Source organism: Oryzias latipes, chromosome 5 (assembly GCF_053564925.1).
Source record: "Oryzias latipes strain Hd-rR chromosome 5, Olatipes_Hd-rR_3.1".
Lineage (NCBI taxonomy): Eukaryota > Metazoa > Chordata > Actinopteri > Beloniformes > Adrianichthyidae > Oryzias > Oryzias latipes.
The window spans coordinates 18,979,907-18,997,790 of NC_136241.1; positions in this window are offsets into that span (position 1 = coordinate 18,979,907).

A 17,884-nucleotide genomic window follows, 5' to 3' on the forward strand; every position below is an offset into this window, starting at 1 on the left:
AATCTGTTTTTTTCTTAGTTAAGCCCCCAACACCAAGAAGGTTAAATATTCAGTTCCACTCTCCCAGAACCATTATCTTCTGTGTCTGTAGCCATATCCACACCTCTATAAACAAAAGTTCCTAATTCAATACTTAGTCAATTTGTAGATGTGATCAGAGGTCCTGCAGTGCGTTTTTTGTGTTGGGTGTCGTGCAGTTCTGTAGTTACAGCACGTTTTAGGTGGTGTAGCAAAGTCCAAAACCATCATGGAGGAGAAACTGATCGTTGCCGTTTTTGCCCCTCTAAAACTTTGTTTATCTTATTTGTATTGAGGAAATAACAAAAATAAAGGTCTTCTAATTTTTTTTCCCCCTCCTTGGATGTGGGACAGAAGGTCGTCCAACTAGGTCGCAGAGATGAAAGTACCGCTGAAAGCGGCCGTCAGTCAGACCCACACCTTCTGTAGTTAGTGAACCCCAAAGTACTAAGAGTCTCTGAATGATGTCAGCAACCCAGATCTGGAGACATGATTACAAAACCTTTTTTGTAATCACAAAAGCTTTTCAAAATATATAACCCTGATTTCTCAACATCTTTCATGATGTAGCGAAGAGGCTTTTGACGGGAGCTCCTCCCATACATGGCGGGAGCAGCAGGTTTATGAACACACTTTAGGACAATTGTTGAACAGTAACAGAGACTAACGATGCAAATATGCTGCTAAAATCATGTTTGGTGTGAATGTAGCATAAAAAACCTGTTAACCCTAACCCTGGGTTTCCACTGGTCCATCTGCATTGTCAGAAAAAAATAGAACATTCAATAAATCTCAATCTCAGTCTGGCATCCGTCGCTCTGCACCGCCATGCAAGCTTTACGCAGAAATTCTATTTCCAGTCCATTGATGCATCAATGTTGCAGTAAAAACCAGAAACAGGTCTGGGTTTAAAAATAAAAACTTTGTATTTTCAAAAAAACAAAACAAACTATAAACTTGGCTTTGCTTCTCTCGAGCAACATTTCAACTTTTTTCTCAAAACTTTATTTCGACTTTGATCTCGCCGTTTGAACTTTAATCTTGACATTTTGATTTTTTTCCCCTATAAGTGAGGGGGGAAAAAATTGTCCTCCAGAACTTTTTTCTCATCGTGGCCCTAAAACTCTGATGTATGTATTCGTTGTTTTTTTTATGTGTTTTTATTTATTTATTTTTTACCATATATGCTATTATAATTATTTTTTTAATCTACTATCATCTATTTTATTATGGAAAGCACTTTGAGATGCCTTGTAGCAAGAACAGTGCTATGCAAATTATGCTGAATTTGAATATATGGCCTTAAGTTTGTGCCTTAACATTACAAGGAGCTATGAGCCGGCCCTTCCATGTCACCTTTGAGCTTCCAACCTCTAGCTTCATCGAACTAACCAGTCACTTTATCACGGGATGCTTTTATGCTGCATCTCTTTGCATCGCAAACAAACATATTCCCTGCTTTATTATCTGCTGTGCTGCATTTATTTTTGTGTTTGCCTTCAATAGCTGTGGCTAAGAAATTCAGCACGTAATAGTTCTTCCATGTAAATGTCCCCTGTGACACAACAGGCACAATAAATACGCTGAAGCTAGACCCTCACCTGTCTTTGTATTCAAATTGTGGGGATTTGCAAAATCTTCATACTTTGTCCCCTGACAAAAATGTAATTTGGTCTGTTTCCATCTCCCAGATACTATTTGTTTCTCTGTATTTACCGATCTTAACTACTGTAGCGTTTTAATACCTTTTTAGAAGTCTCAAAGCGCTTTACAGTCACCCATGCACACAGACATTCACACGCTCTGCTGCCTAACACTGGCACCAACCGATAACCACCAGGAGCAATGTGGGGTACAGTGTCTTGCCCAAGGACAATTTGACTCATGGGTAGGTAGACACTGAACCTGTGATCATCTAATCAGAGATCGATCACTCTACCTCTGCACCACAGCTGCCATGTTTTATGTATTATATATTTTAAATATGTTAAACATACACTGTCATGGGGTTTGGATGCATTCTTTACTTATGAACATGTAGCATTGAGTACCGAAACATAATGTGAAATTTACCATTCTGGGTCTTCCCTGGGGTGTTCAGAGAAGCATTTAAACCAGGTGGAAAAAAACTAAGGCTGGGTTTATTAATCAATCTGAATCAATCAAGCCTGATAGACCAATAATCTATGCATAAAAGCAGAGATCGATCTTTGATGCCTTTTTTTCCGGTGACCTAATAAATAATAGCATTAAAGCCAAAGTCTGCTAGCTTGATGCTAACGTATCATTACCCACCTAACAGTTAATGCTAATGCTCGTTCGACCTAAACATACATTGCTGACCAAATGAACAGCTTTTTATAACCAACAGGCATAAAATTTTTCTAAACTCTTTTCAGGATTTTTTTTCAAAGTAACCACTTGTGGTCTTAAAAGCACAGTTTTTAATCAAATCTTCTGAAATAAAGTGTACCGGTAATGCCGTAGCTCAAGATCTACCTAGTGGCCAAACTGAAATGCTTTCCAGGAGAGGCAGTACATGATGATCTGCACATTTTTGTTGAAGCTTCTCCTTTAAAGAAATCAAGTGAGACTGTATGGAGTTAACAAAATCATTGGTTTATTATTTCAGTAATACATTATACAGTATGTGAACTGGAACAGATTAATGTGAACATCTTCAAAATATACAGTATAAATACTATTAATGTATTTCTATACAAATACGTCTAAATGTGTGAATCTAAAGAATCAAAACTCATCAAAATTGAATCAATCCAGGCTCTGGTGAATTTAATCAAATTGATTCTGGAAATTATTGGTGATACCCAGCCCTAAAAAACACAGTTGGTCCCTGATCAATTATCAAATGGTACATTTAGCAGATAAGTATAAATAGCTCAGCTGACAGTGAAGCTGATAAATCACTTGGTGTGTTAGGACAATTAAAAGCTTTGAATTTAATAAATGAATTCATTAAATAGTGAATAAGGACGGTCCTCAATCGTCTATGGATAATTTGCATGCAATGTACTGTGAATCTTAAACAAACCGTTTTAGATTTAGAGTTAAAACCTTCATTTGTTTTTTAAAATTACTATCAGATAATGTAGAGCAGTTATGACTGTCATCAAGCTTCCCTGCCCTTTCACCCTGGTGCTGGTGTCATTCATAGTGTCAGCTCAGCATACTTGTTCACATTTATTTTCCAGATGCAATATCGAATACTGAAAATAATCCTGGTTTTGAGCTCTGGAAGATTGTGTAAATGAGCAAATGAATGAATTAAAAATTATACTGTTTGGCTAAGCATCTAAAGGGCAATGAGGCCATTGAGCAGTCTAATCATATGACAGAGGAACAGAGTATCAAACACAGCTAGACGGTTTGGTCTGTACTATAACTTCTCAAGGACTTAATGATAACTCTATGCACTTTACCCAAAAGAAAAAAAGACAGCAACACTTCAAACACAACGTTTAGAAGCAGAGTGATGTTTTGCCCTAACTTTATATTTTGTTATAGGAACGACAGCAAAAACTGCATGAATTTTACTTTGTTTTGTAACGACCCCAAACACTGCCACTTATCGCATAAGCGTTAGCATTGCTTTATGAGGAACAAAAAGAAAGATGAAACCAGGGTTCGACTCCGGGCTGCTCCCTGTTCCCTTCTCTACTTCTGTGCCGGTCCCAAGCCCGGTTGCTTTGAGAGGGTTGCGTCAGGAAGGGCATCCGGCGTAAAACATTGCCAAGTTTACCATGCGACTCGTTCGCTGTGGCGACCCCTGATGGGAAAAGCCGAAAGGGAAACAACAAAAAGAAAGATGAGTGCATTTATTTGGAGATTTACCCCTGATATCTTGCACTGAATTTCTTAATGCATTTAACAGTTGCCATGGCAATTGCTCCTCCTAGATTATAAACAACAAAAAATGATTTGTTCAAGCACTTAAAAGCTATCCAAGTAACAGTTAACGAGACATAAACTTGTCATTAAACTTGACTTCGTGACTTCCTGCTACACCAGGCTAAGAATTTATGCAGGCAATGTTAATTGACGTAACCAGTTTATTGTTATAAAAAGAACCAAAGGTCCTTTCACAAACATCTGTAACAAAATAGCATTTTTTTTGTACTCACACAGCCCCTAATGTTTCTTTGGGAGCTGTAAATCCTCACATTCTATAGTATTTTATTTTTGTTTTTGCGACACACCATATGGCACAGCTCATCCCCACTTATGAGCTCATCCCAGGTCTTTTTACAACTTTCCTAGAAAAAGGCCTAACATGTACAGCACAAAGACACACTAGACCCTTGAGAACAACAACACAGGAAATGGCACTGTTGGTGCAGAGCATGGCAGGTTTGTTTGAACTGTAAAGCCGGTCATTTTAGTACAAATCTTTGATTTTTATGTTTGTTACTGAAGTTGTTGACATCTTAGAGAACTTTCATAAAACATGCAAAAATTTGACATTAAGGACTAATGAAAAGAACAATTCTTTCACTTCTTTCAGTGATAAAATTCTATAAAAAAATTGTTTGCTTTGCTTGTGTCTAAAGTTGCCCCTCTCCTTCAAAAGAAAGTGATGCTTCATCTCTGACGTTCTGCTCATTAATAAAGGACAGTTAGCCTAGCCCGAGGGCTTTTGTTTGTGTGGCACATCTGGATTTCCTCAGATGAAACATCCCAACGTGACCTGAGATGGAAACGGCTTGTTCACGTGCAGCGTCATCACTCCTCACAGATATGTGAGGTGAAAGTGATACAGTTGGTGAACATTCTAATGCTAGCGCTCTTCTGGCATTTCATTTTGGTTGTAACTTGATTGTTTGAAGATGCAATCTCCTTTTCAACTTCCATTCAGTGAGCAGGATGGGAGGGTGCCGGCTCTGCTCCCCAGGGCTGCTGCATCCAGCCCGGATCAGAGACCAGGAGACTCTTCTATAAACACTGACTGAACACTGAACATCTCAGTCCTAAAAAAAAGAGATTTTAATGATTGTTCTGGGGCTGCATGTTCTGAAAGGTTTGTCTGTTCATCTGCCTCTTTTTCAAATTCTTTAAATTTGCAGAAAGGAAAACATGCCATGTGCTGTCACCTTTATTAAAGCATTCAAAGCCTGACCACAGCAGAGAGCACTAAAAGTTATAATTGTTCTGTTACAGATAGATGGGAAAAAATAAAATTTCAGCATCTGCAGCCCCTCGTGGAAACGTTAGATGTACAGTAAATGTAACAATAAAGAAGCATGCTTGTCCTGCGTGCTTTTTGAGTTCTTTTTGATTTTTTTACTTAAAGTTGCTACATTTCAGAAAACAATCCACAAACTTTTTTACGTGTAGGTGTTTATAGTCTGGCAGTACAACTTACTCCTGCTGCCTTCGTTTTATTCAGCATTTAGTTGATCTTTATATATGAAATTATAAGATTTTCTTAATTTTTGTTGGATAAATAACCACGAACAGGCTTTTTATACTCTATGTAAAGTCAGTTTATCTGTGTTTTTCTCCTTATTGCAGGATAACAGGACTAGAAGATTATAAAAGATTAAAACGTTAAGCCTGGCTTTTCTTTTAAAAACGAGGGAAATTCTGTCTGCATAACTGCAAAAGCACCAACACCTCATGCAGATACCTTTTATTAAAAATTTGAGAAACTGTGAAGCTACGTCAGGCATGTGACGCATAAGCAGGAACGCTCTACTGTAAATGCGGGCTCTTGACTGGTATATATGAGTTAAAAGGGTCGTTATCCATAAATCACTTTCTAGTGTCCCTGATTGGTCGAAGTTTAACCAGCTTTCACTTTCAACACACGTTCAATGGTTGTGCGTTAGAGCCTAAACCAGTGAATGTGAGAGTATTAATGTGTGTTCGTGCATGTTTACATAGACTTTTCAGAGGAAGTGTCTGCTTAAATACGTTTTGCTGAAAGTGGGGGTTGACGTTGCTTGAAAGAAGTAAACAATCCCTCAAAAAATGCAGAAACACAATTTTCATGATGTACAAATACAGCATTTTCTAACTGGCATGACCACACTGTGACAGAAGCTGTTTTATAGAATGTCTACTGGTGTGTTTAAGAAAACGGGTCATCTAAGAGAGAGATGTGGAGGAGGAGCTGTTTACTTTGCACGATTCATGGCTTCCTTATTAGATTTTTTTTCGTCATCGTCATCGTCATCTAACTATATGGAAATAAAGTAATTATGTTAATCAGTTGTTATTTTCATGGACCAGCTGTCATGCAACCACATACTCAGTGAGGATCTTTAGGTGGAGTTTCCAAACATTTCTAGAAGTATTAAAGAGTAAACTGCAGTGCTGTACTTTGTGAAACTCTGTTTTGAATTTCAACCAATTAAAAAAAAGATTGGGATCTTAATCTGCAATAGTCTAAAAAGGAATTAAGCTTGTCAAAAACTGCTGGTCTCTCTGAGTATTTGATTTGTGCAAAATAGGCAAAAAAAAAAACGTGCAGCCTTTTAAAATGTCGTAAAAAATGACTGTTAAAGCTATTTAAAACCAGAAAATTGAATTAAACTATTATTTATTACGTCAACAAATAATCTATTTTTATTGCTAATCTAAAAAAAACGTGTTTATAAAAGCCGGAAAAAGAGGCGTTTAAGTTTCAAGTGATTTTCTTTTCCAAATTCCCCCAAATTCCTGTAGGTAACTCAGCTGGAGATGATCATCAAAAGCGGCCTGTGTGTGAGTAACTCCATGACTGTCCTCTCCCAAGCAACAGATCATCCAGAGGCCTTCAATGCCGGAACACTTGGCACTGAAGAGGAGTTTTCTTTGTTCTTGAAACTATGATGACAGATTTAAAAGTTTTTCGTGTTGATTTTCCGGATTTTTTTTGTGCAGCTTTTTTGGATGGAAAAATTAATTTTCCAAAAATATGTAGGACATACATGCGAAATAATGAAGTAATTTTGGCAGTTGGCAGATGAGGATGCAACGTTTTGATTCACAAAACTGAGTTTTTTTTTCTTCTTTTGAATCATTTCTGTATGCAGAACACTCATAAAACTTCACAAAAAAACTTTTCCCTACATTTGATGACGGGAAAGTCGCAGAACATGTTCTGCTGAAAAGGATTTCCTTTCTTCTCCTTGTCATCTTTAACCTCTTTTCCTTCCGCTTTTAATCTGTCCTGTTCTTATCACTTCCCCTGATGGCATCCAGTTTGTACAGATTAGAAACACACTCACCAGCTATTGCCTAACATCAGAATTCGGACGGACAAGACTGTGATGGGAAAATTCCAGGAAGCAAACAGTAATCGCATTTCCTCATCATATGGAAAGGAAAATAAAAATGTGCATCTGGTTTATATAGAAAGAAAAGCATGAAAGAGGTAAAAAGAAAAAAGGGGAAAGTGCAATGTTAGAGGTGCCCTTGTTTCCTACAGCTTATAAAAAATAAACCTAAATTAAAGGCGAAAGGAGTTTCCCAAACATCAAACACTGATGCTAATGACCATGAGTGAAACTGATAAAAAAGACTTAATGGGTTGAAGTAATTCTGTCCACAGCAGGGCGTCAAAATGAATGAATTCTTAGTTGAGAGCAGTGCAATATAAAGTATGAATCCACTTTATTTGCGCCTGTCCTCGGGCCACGAATAGCGAGGAGCAGATGCAGATGGCTTGTTTCAGGAAACCGCAAGCCCAAAAGGGATCCCTCTCTGCTGTGCACTTAGAATCCAAACTACAAAGGCAGGCTGTGGTAAGCACACCCTTGTGAAAGAGGCAAAAATAGTGTCAGCAGGATGTCTCCCAGACTATAAGCAAGTGAAAGAGAGAACAGAGTGGAGAAATCTGAGGGGTGGCAAATTCAGGAAAGATTTGAAACACAAATAAACGGAAAGCTTATAGTTTATGATGTAAATATGTTAACTTCTCTGGAAAACAGGAACACAGTTGGTGCATTTCCTCCCTCGTGTTAGGTTTCGATGGTGGAGCAGAGTGGTGTTTCTCACACCGGTTCTAAATCTCCCACAAGAGGTCAAGTGAGATCTGGTGAGTGTGAGAGCCAATGCTTGTATTTCACAACATCTTCATACTTTTCTGGACTTTATGTTGTTATGGTGATTCAATCAAATTTCTTAAACTTTTCAAAAAATTCTTTGGGCCTTCTACACAATTTAAGTTCTTCTTGAATGCTGCGTGAAATCCAGCTAAATAGACATTTCTTCATGTGTGCTGAAGCTTCTCCTCTGGTTTGTTTATTCTATAAATACACAATTAGATGCAACATTTGAAAAACAAAAACAAAAGAAAATAAAATGTATTAAAAAATATATGTGGTCTGGTGGAAGAGTGTCCCCTCTGAGACTGGAAGGTTGCGTGTTCAGATCCATGGTAAGTCCTGCCAGTGACTAAACTGCTTGACAGTAAGCATTAAGGTGTTGGATTGGGGAGGTTAAATCACCAAATGATTCCCAAATGCTGCAGCTCACCACTCCCCTAACAGAAGGGTCAAATGCATGGAACAAACTCACATACTGTGTGACAGCTGGTGGGATTTTGACTTGAAAGTTGTTTGAACATTTAGCTGAAATCACTGTAAAGCCTTAGACATCAAAACTGCCTTTACGGGTGAAAAGGGGCTGTCTGCAGGTGAAATATGGGTAAACCTGTACAGGGCATCAGGGGGCTCACACGAAATACTGTATTAAGGTCGTAGACCACTCGGTGAGCCCATAGAACAAAACTGTTTATGCACATATGTTTTAAACGGGCATGCTGCAGGTGACAGGTCACAGCAAACATTTAAACAACTCATAAGGGTAAGTAAGGTCCATTGTACAGAACTCTCCTTTTTTCAATCCCCCCAAACCCTGCACAGGGAGCCTATTTGTGCTATTCAAGTGATAAGTGTGTGCTTCTTGCATGCAGTCTGACTGTTAGAAATGAGGAAATTAAACAATCAGAGCAAAGTTTGTGTAGGCGTCCTACTGGCCCTTATGCATCTCCTGCACACATAATCATTTTTAAAGACATGCTGACTGCTGGAGGTTAACGTAAACCAGTGACTGATCTGTGCGACAATGCAAAGGGAATTTTGGGGATAGAATGGCATTAGCTTTGATCTATTAAAGTAATTTGATCTTTAGAGTGTATAGCCTGCGTTCACTCAGTTTGCAGATGTTGGAACCTTATTGGTCTGAAATAATTCAATCTTCAAGTGGTTTCACAATAACTTGAGTGTAAATTCATTTATGTCAACAGAGTTGCTTTTAAATTCTGTATCAAAGTATGTGGACTCCGATTTCATAATCTCTTTTTTTCTAAAAGGACACAGTGTGCTGTTTTTCCCATGGAAATGTGGTGAAAACCCCAATGTTTAAGTACCATCTCCCCATCTTGCCCTGATCACAGTCCAGCCCACGTTTGATGACCATTGGCTTGGTAAAATACGTCTTTCTATTGTGGTTTAAACTGTTCTCATCTTCTTATGCATTTCAGTTTTGTGGAACATTCACCATAATGAGTGCTTTTGCAATAATCTGAAAAATGGAGATGCCCCATCCCCTGTAGTGGAGACTCCAGTCTGTTCCAAATCCACACAAACACATGATGATTGTAAGCCAATAGTTTACATTTGTGTCACATTAACCTTTCTTCATCTTTCTTTATTGGATAGAGATGATAGAAAATGTGGGACACAACTATGTTTTCAAATGATAAAACCCTCAAACCTTTAAAATACGACATTTTTAATTTAAAAAAAAAAGTATTTTTGTCTTTATATAATTGCACTGTGAGACACTGCTGATCCTGCCTGAAAACTGCGGTTGTTTCAAAGCTGTAAATCGAGTTTAAGTATCATATCAATATCTGAACATGGCAGGTGACAATCTCCAAGGAGACTGGGGTGCATTAAAAACATTGTACAAGAAAGCCTGTAAACATGTGATGTCAGGTATGTAATACTTCAAAAGCTCAAGTGGGACAAAATGCCAAAAATGAAAAAACAAAACAAAACAAAAAAAAGGGTAAAGAATCCAAAGCCAGAAATGCAAATGGATCTGTTCTTGACTGTTTGGGGCAGATTAAACATAGTGATGAGGGAGAGGATGAGGAAGAATAATCCTACCTTCAGCATTACAGTATAGATGTATTTTAATTACACACAACAGTGCAAAATCAATTATCTTTTAGGGTTTAATGACTTTTCTTCCATTTTTAAAACTAATTTTACCTTGAATAAACATAATCAACTGGAAAATGTAAAATGTTGAAATAGTTTTAAGATAATGTACGGCTAAAAAATGATTTTAATTAACACAAGGAATGTTTTTATTCTTCTTTCTGTGATGAAGATGAGGCAGACAAGCTTTGATTTATGCTGAGGTTAAGAATTAGCCAAGCCTGAAGGTTCTGTGAGACAGAGTCACTTTCCCACTCAAGCTATTAAAAAACTCATAATGCGTGAGCATGTTCTTGTGAATTTAATAACATAAAGCAAAAGAATATGAACATTCCTTTAGGCATCTGCCCTATATTTAAAAGAGAAAATTGTTTTTGTCTATTTTCTTAAGCATTTATTTGGGTTTTCTAATTACAGTTTATGCACCATTATAGGCCATTTTGTATTGTTCTGGGGTTTAGTGGTTCTAGCTTTCATGCAGTTCATCTGCTTCTAAGTTTCTTGATTTAGGATCAACACATTAGCTCAACAATTTTTTTGTGTTTCTCTGTTTACTTTTGTACACTAATGCTGCAGTTCATTGGCTTGTGAGGAACAAGTCATGCAAGCTAAATGAATGCTCAGTCTGTACACGGTATATTCCATTACATTTTTATGTTACACTGTAAATTTTAGGGTAAAGCAACTGCTAAACAGACATTCAGTACATGTGTTTTTATTCATTGGGTTGTTTTTGGTGTTTATGAATGTTCAAGTCAGTTTTTTAGAATTACAAATCAGTTTTTTAATGTTCCTAAGTATTTGTTAAATTTTGATTTTTGTGCCATTTTTAAACCTATTACAGAAACATTAAGTTGAATTATTATGGGATGCAGAAGCAACAGTGACAAAAACGTGTAATTCTTAGTAATAAATAATTTATAAGTCATTAATATACTTTAAACTGCCTTGTGTATGAATTGCGGTATCCAAAGATCTGAGTAGGGGTGGGATTATATAAGTCTGCAATTTTTCAGGAAATAAATCAAACTCCGCTTGATTTAAGTTGAAAATCATATTTAAATAATCTAATGTGACCTGTGTGCATACTTTATGCATTATTGCTAAAATCTCTCTTTATGATTATGAATAATTGCAATTGGGATGTCCATTTTTTTTGCAAAAAGGGCCAAATTTAGTGAAATGTAAATGTGAGGGCCAACCATTCGGCCTGTATTCTTTGAACGCTTATTATAGCATTAAATGCTATTAAACTATGTAATTAAAATGTTATTGCAATAGGATACTATATTATTCTTCACATAATACAGAAGTTACATGATTTAGTAAAAAACTTTCTTTGTTTGAAGGCCAGAAATAAAATAATATAATAATAATTATAATAATAGTAACACCTTTTGTCAGCATTAAAACTAGGTTTAATTGAAATGTCACATATTATTCACTATTATTGCTTCCTTTTTAAATCATGAGAAGAGGAAAATAAAACAAATTTAATCTTATTCAGAAGTACAAAACACTGGTCACAGAAACAAATAAATCTGTTCTTCCCATTTGCCCACCTCTTGAGACCCGAGCTCTTGTTTGATATGCGTGTTTCAAATTCGAAGTCACAGGGCCCCAGGTAATCAGAATTAACTACAGTGAAAATAAAACCCACAATGTGATGTCCTTGTATGTGGACGCCAGGTCTCAAGAAGTTAACACTCTGAAGGTCAAGCAGCCACAGGTTATTGCCACAGGTTTACAATGGCTTATAACATAATTTAGCCCATCACTATCAAGAAATCGTAGTTCTTTGAAGGTGCTGTGGGGAGCTTATTATTGATTTTATGACAGGATCCTGCAGGCCAGACGAAATTTGAACATTGGCCACATTTGGCCCATTAGCCGGACTTTGGATATGCCTGAATGTCACTTTTAGGAAGATGGCATCATCTTCTCACAATTTAGCTAATTTTTATTTATCTTTTTTTACCAATGCATTAATTTATTTCTGAAATGAGTTTGAAATTTCTGTATAATTTCTTGTTTTATTGTCTACAATTAATGCTTGAAATAAATCTAATCAAATTATTTGGCCTTGAATGTATTTTATTAATTTTAACTTCATGCTCTTATAAAAGATTTATTGAAAACTGGATAGGGAAAGATTTCATTCTGAGTGGGTTTAAAATAATCAAATATAAAAATGTTGTATATATTTTTTTACTTTTATCCTATTCTATTAGCTGTACTAGTATTTCCATCTGAGTCTTGAAAAGAGAGATTAGATCTTTTTTCCATTTTGCATCTATTTTTTGTTTGTTTTGTTTAGCAGCACTTCTAAGTCAGAATACTGTTAGGATGTCCAGCAGAAAACATCTCTGTAAACTAGTGAGCTTGCTGGTTCCTATTGGTCCCAGATGACCCACTTACACAGTCGCACTGCCAGCAGGGTCTGTAAGGCCTGACAGTCACAAAAGAACACCAGAACACCAAGACAGGAGAGCAGCTGAGACTGAGTAAAACCTGTCTCAGTGTGGAGTAAAGTGAAGAAAAAATTCCTCTTATTACATTCAACTCAAGACTTTCCCATTTTGCTGGAATAGGTTACAGAGGCAAATATTTTGTGTCAAAGTCTGTATTTTATGCCAAGAATTGATTTTTTCATCGTTGCATGATTTCGAAGAACCTGCAGGATGCTCACACGTATGTTTCAATTTTCCTGTCTAAAAGTAAAGAAAAAAAACCTTAAACAAAGTCACATGTGCTTTGAATTAGCATGTGGGTCGATGAGTGTGTAAACCTATACGACCCCTTATTAAACATGTCTGTTTGGTTCTGCGTGAAACAGATGGTGAAAGAGAGCCAGAGGATCGTGCTTGTCGTACTCCATCAGGAATTTTGCACAACTTGATTTTCCGCAGTGGAAACTGAAAATCAGCCCACACCATTTCTCCATTTTCGGCCCCTCTTCCTGCGGACATGCAACCTAATGAACAACAGGTCGACCAAACTGCTGCAACACAATGATCTTCTCACAGCGAGACACAATAGGAGAGGGCTTAAAGTTTTAGCATCGTAACTATAGTGGCCCAGGAGCCCCTATGACTCCTGCTGCAACTATCAAAGTTGTCCTTCGCTCACCATATGGAGACAAATAGTTTCCATCAAGGGCTTAACTAAGGGAGGATGATTCACTTAGTCCAATCCACTGTAAACAAAAGGGTTTGTGGAAGTAATAAGTGCTTGGTGGGACACACAATATGGTTCTCTTTGTGTTTGCCTTGAGAAAGCTGTGCAGCTGTGCAGTCAGTTGTTGCTATTCCATAGAGAGCCAACAAACCTGGAAAGAAAAAGACCTGCTGACTGCTGCTGCATCACTTGGGCAGAGTCCACACCTCTGTTTAAAAGGCCAACTTGCTTTTCAAAGCATTAATTTTGCTAAATTTTATTTTAAAATACTTGTCAAAAAGTTAATTTAGTGTTTCCGCTCCATCATTGTCCCTTCTGGTAAAATCCTCGGTTTGTGCGTTTGCATTAAAAGAGTGAAAACATGTGACATCGACTTATTTTTGTGTTTGGATTCTGTGTCTGTGTTTATATTTCTCCAGATGACTGCTAACAGGAAAAATCAAGAACTGAACTTTGTGGGCTGCTCTGTCTTTGAGAAGACAGTAGGTGAGTCGGAAACACTCAAGATGGTTCCTGTTTAAGCTGAATCTCTCTGTGGTAAACAAGCATCAGCCATGATGAGAGCGACTTAAAGACAGAAGCTTCAGGTGGTGCTACAGGTGTTTCTTAGTACAAAGAAATTACAAAGCATCTGTTATGTAGGAAATAATACAGTATCCCTTGTTACAGTAAGTAAGGACTTTTCAAAATGCTTAGTAATTATTATTATTTATTTATTTATTTATTTATTTATTTCTGTATCCTCCTGGAAGACATTTTTAGAGAGAGGAAAGAAAGTCTCCAATTCTTGAATTCTAATTCCCCCAACCAGAACTCAGAGAAAATATTTAAAGGATAGATAATATTAATTTGATTAAAAAAAAGATTAGCCAAGAAATCAAAACTACATTTAAGGCATTGCCTCAGAACAACATCATGAGGCTAGTGAGGAGCATATGGAGAGAAATTAGACTCAGTCGGATTTGTGCGTGCGTAATACTTGATTTGTGCGTAAATTGGGATTTGTGTTGGCATATTCTTGCTTTCTGCGTTTGTAAATTAGGATTTGTGCATAAATTTGGATTTGTGCGTGATTTGTTACTCACATTATACGTTTTGTGTATAAGTTAAAAAAACATAAAATGAAAAAAATACAAAATGCAATTTACGTATGCACAAATTAAGATTAAAACAGTTTGAAACTACTTACACACACACATCTTTGAAAAACACGCACGAATCCCTTGTTACGCACACACGAAGCCAAAGCTATGCACGGATCTACCGTGAGACTGTTTTCACGTCTCACAAATTCGTCTGTAAGTGCTGCGTTTAAACACCAGTGGAATGCTCGGTCATTAGAATTTTCCTATCAGCCCTCCATTCCAAACGTATTTCCTTCAGTGGGTGTAGAAGGGCTTATAAAAACTTTAAAGGAAAATAAAAATTATTATCTGAGAATGTGACGTTCACTTTTAAACGCTAATATATATATTAAAAGTATATTATTCTTCGAGACACCGAATTGATACAAAATGCGTGATAGGACCGACCAGTAGGGGGCACTGTTTTTTTTCTTCCGGAAAAATCAAAGGCAGTCAGACTGAGAGAGTCACGGGAAGAATGGCGGCCCATCTCGGTGGTCAGCGCCCCGAAGTAAGTAGCCTCTATGTTCAACACTAACATCTACTGTCTTCATGTATTGAGTCATTGAGTTGAATCATTGTCTGGATACGTTTAGAAGGGAAGGCTGATAGGAAAATTCTAATGACCGAGCATTCCACTGGTATTTAAACGCAGCACTTACAGACGAATTTGTGAGACGGTAGATCCGTGCGTAACTTTGGCTTCGTGTGTGCGTAACAAAGGATTCGTGCGTGTTTTTTAAAGATGTGTGTGTGTAAGTAGTTTCAAACTGTTGTAATCTTAATTTGTGCATACGTAAATTGCATTTTATATTTTTTTCATTTTATATTTTTTTAACTTATACACAAAACGTATTATGTGAGTAACAAATCACGCACAAATCCAAATTTATGCACAAATCCTAATTTACACCTAAAGTAAGGATATTTTTATTTAATTAAATGAGTGCTTTTCCTATTCTATCTGTATTTTAATGAAATGTGTAAAAGAGGAAACACCATTTTCATTTGTTAGATATTTATTACCCCTAAAATTAAGATAATAATAAAGATAATCCCAAATACCAAAAAAGGACCATGTCAGCAGTAGGAATTTTCACCATTTAAGGAAATTAAAATTGACGCCCCCCGTTAAATTTGCGCCCCGGACAATTGCCCGTATTGCCTTTGCCTAAGGCCGCCACTACTGCGCCTCCCCCCCCGCATCGCATCGCCCCACTATTTGAGAAGCACTGAGTTAATTAATGACAAATGTGGCAATCAACAGAACCAGGAGAAAACATGAGACGATAGGTGGAGCTGTAAATACAAAATGAGAAGTCTGCAAAAACACCTAGTCTGACAAATCAGACTAGGAAAATCAGACCAAGACAGTCTGAGAAGATTCAAAATCTAACCTCCAAAAACTCTGACGACGAAATATTAATGGATCAGATCTTCTATATGTGATAAAGATAAATCAGTTTTTTTTAGTGTTGCTCACCTTCAAGACTGAGGTTAAAGATTTAGGATGGCTACAGCAGTACCTATGAGTACTTGATATCTAATTTGAAGACGTAAGGTATCATGGTCGACCTCATACACTGAGAATTGGGTCCTGTGCATCTGTTCAGCATCTAATCAGACAAACCTTTTATCTGTACATCCAACTATCGTCGGTTGGACAGCTCAACCAATGCAGCATTATCTCCACGTACACTACTCACCTAGAGTAAGGATATTGTTTTTTAATTAGAGTGCTTTTCCTATTCTATCTGCTCCTCTATGGTTGAGTACACCAACATCTGCTGTAGTCTTGTTGAAGTCAAGCTAACCCAAGTCAAGTCACACCAAGCTAAGCTAAACTATCAATCTATCAATCTAAACTATCTTAAAATAACTGGACCATTAATTAGTCATTACGCCAAAAAAAGTATTTGGGAGGTTTTAAAGCCTACAGTTTTCTTTGATGGCACATAATGTGCTATCTCATTTGTAATAGCATCATCTATAATAACACCATGACATTGCATTTATGTTAATATTCCATGATTTCAAATGTATCTGTGTTAATATTTTGCTCTAAATATCTCGCAGTTTCTTTGAGACATCCTTAGTCTGGGAAGTAAACTGAAAAGTCAATCAAGTTGCTTTAAAGAGAAAAAGAAATTTTTCTTTTCTGCAATTTTACCTACCTTTATACATAAAAACTTTTTATTACTTCATGCAAAAAAGGTTTTTATATTTTGCACTGCTCAATAAAATTACATTTATGGATGCATCACATGATTGAATAATTAAACATTCATCAACTTAAGTCATTTGTCCTATTGGTTAATTACATAAACAACCAGCGGGTCGTTAAAGATATGTCTCTCTCAGTTTGTCATTTTTAGCTGAACATTTACTAAGCTTTTATGTTCTTTTATTTGTTGGCCGTGAGTGCAGCTTCTTGAAAATACCACTTTGTAACAGTGCTGGAAACAGTATTATCTGTAGTTAGCGGAGTGTTTCCATGTGTTGAGAAACAGCAGAGCCACCTTGATGTGCTTGCTCTTTGTGAGGCTGGAATCCTACTTCAAAATGGGCTACTTTTCTCACCTGCAAATAACAAATCCTGGCAGGTTGAATGCAGCACACCTGAAATTATGTGTTCAAAAATAGGGGGAAAATGGCATCATATTTGTAAGTTATTGGAATGCAGTGAGTAAGGCTTTCTAAGACTTAAGATTTGACAGAACATTTTTAAGTACATTTAGAACTGCTGTAAAGATGTTTTTTTTTTACAACATCATGTTCCAAGATTGAGCTCAACAAAATAAAGGAATAACAAATTATAAGAATAATTATATTTCCCCTCAGCAATTTAGATTATACGGAGAATTAGTTTACCTTCAGCGGGGTGAACCAGGAACAGACATCTAGTAGCCCCAAGTGATATAAATTTGATTTTCCACTTGAAGGGCCTGTGTCATGCATTTCTTACGCCTTTCAGAGTAAACTATGATAATTATCTTTGACACACTAAAAAACACATTGTTTAGTAATTTTTTGCTGTTTATTTTGTTACCTGGAAGTAAGACGACTCGATCTCTGAGGCGGCGCCTTTCGCTCCTTGTGGGTACCGCCCATTTCATGACGTCAACCTAGAGCAGGGCTCGGCAGTGTGTCTGCATTTCACCAACAAAAACAAACAAAATCTGAACTTTTGCAAAGACGGATGTGCATATTGTGCATAAAGGAAAGTGTTTTGCTGACCTCTGCTAGCTCCACAGAGAAAGTGGGTGTGTGTTAGCCTGGGGGAGATGCTGGTAGCGAAGACTCTTGCTGAAAAGGGGCTGTTCCTCAGTTAACTATGTCACAATGTGAGGACACACTCGTTTTTGTGGATTGGGAGGGGCTGGTGCTCAGAGC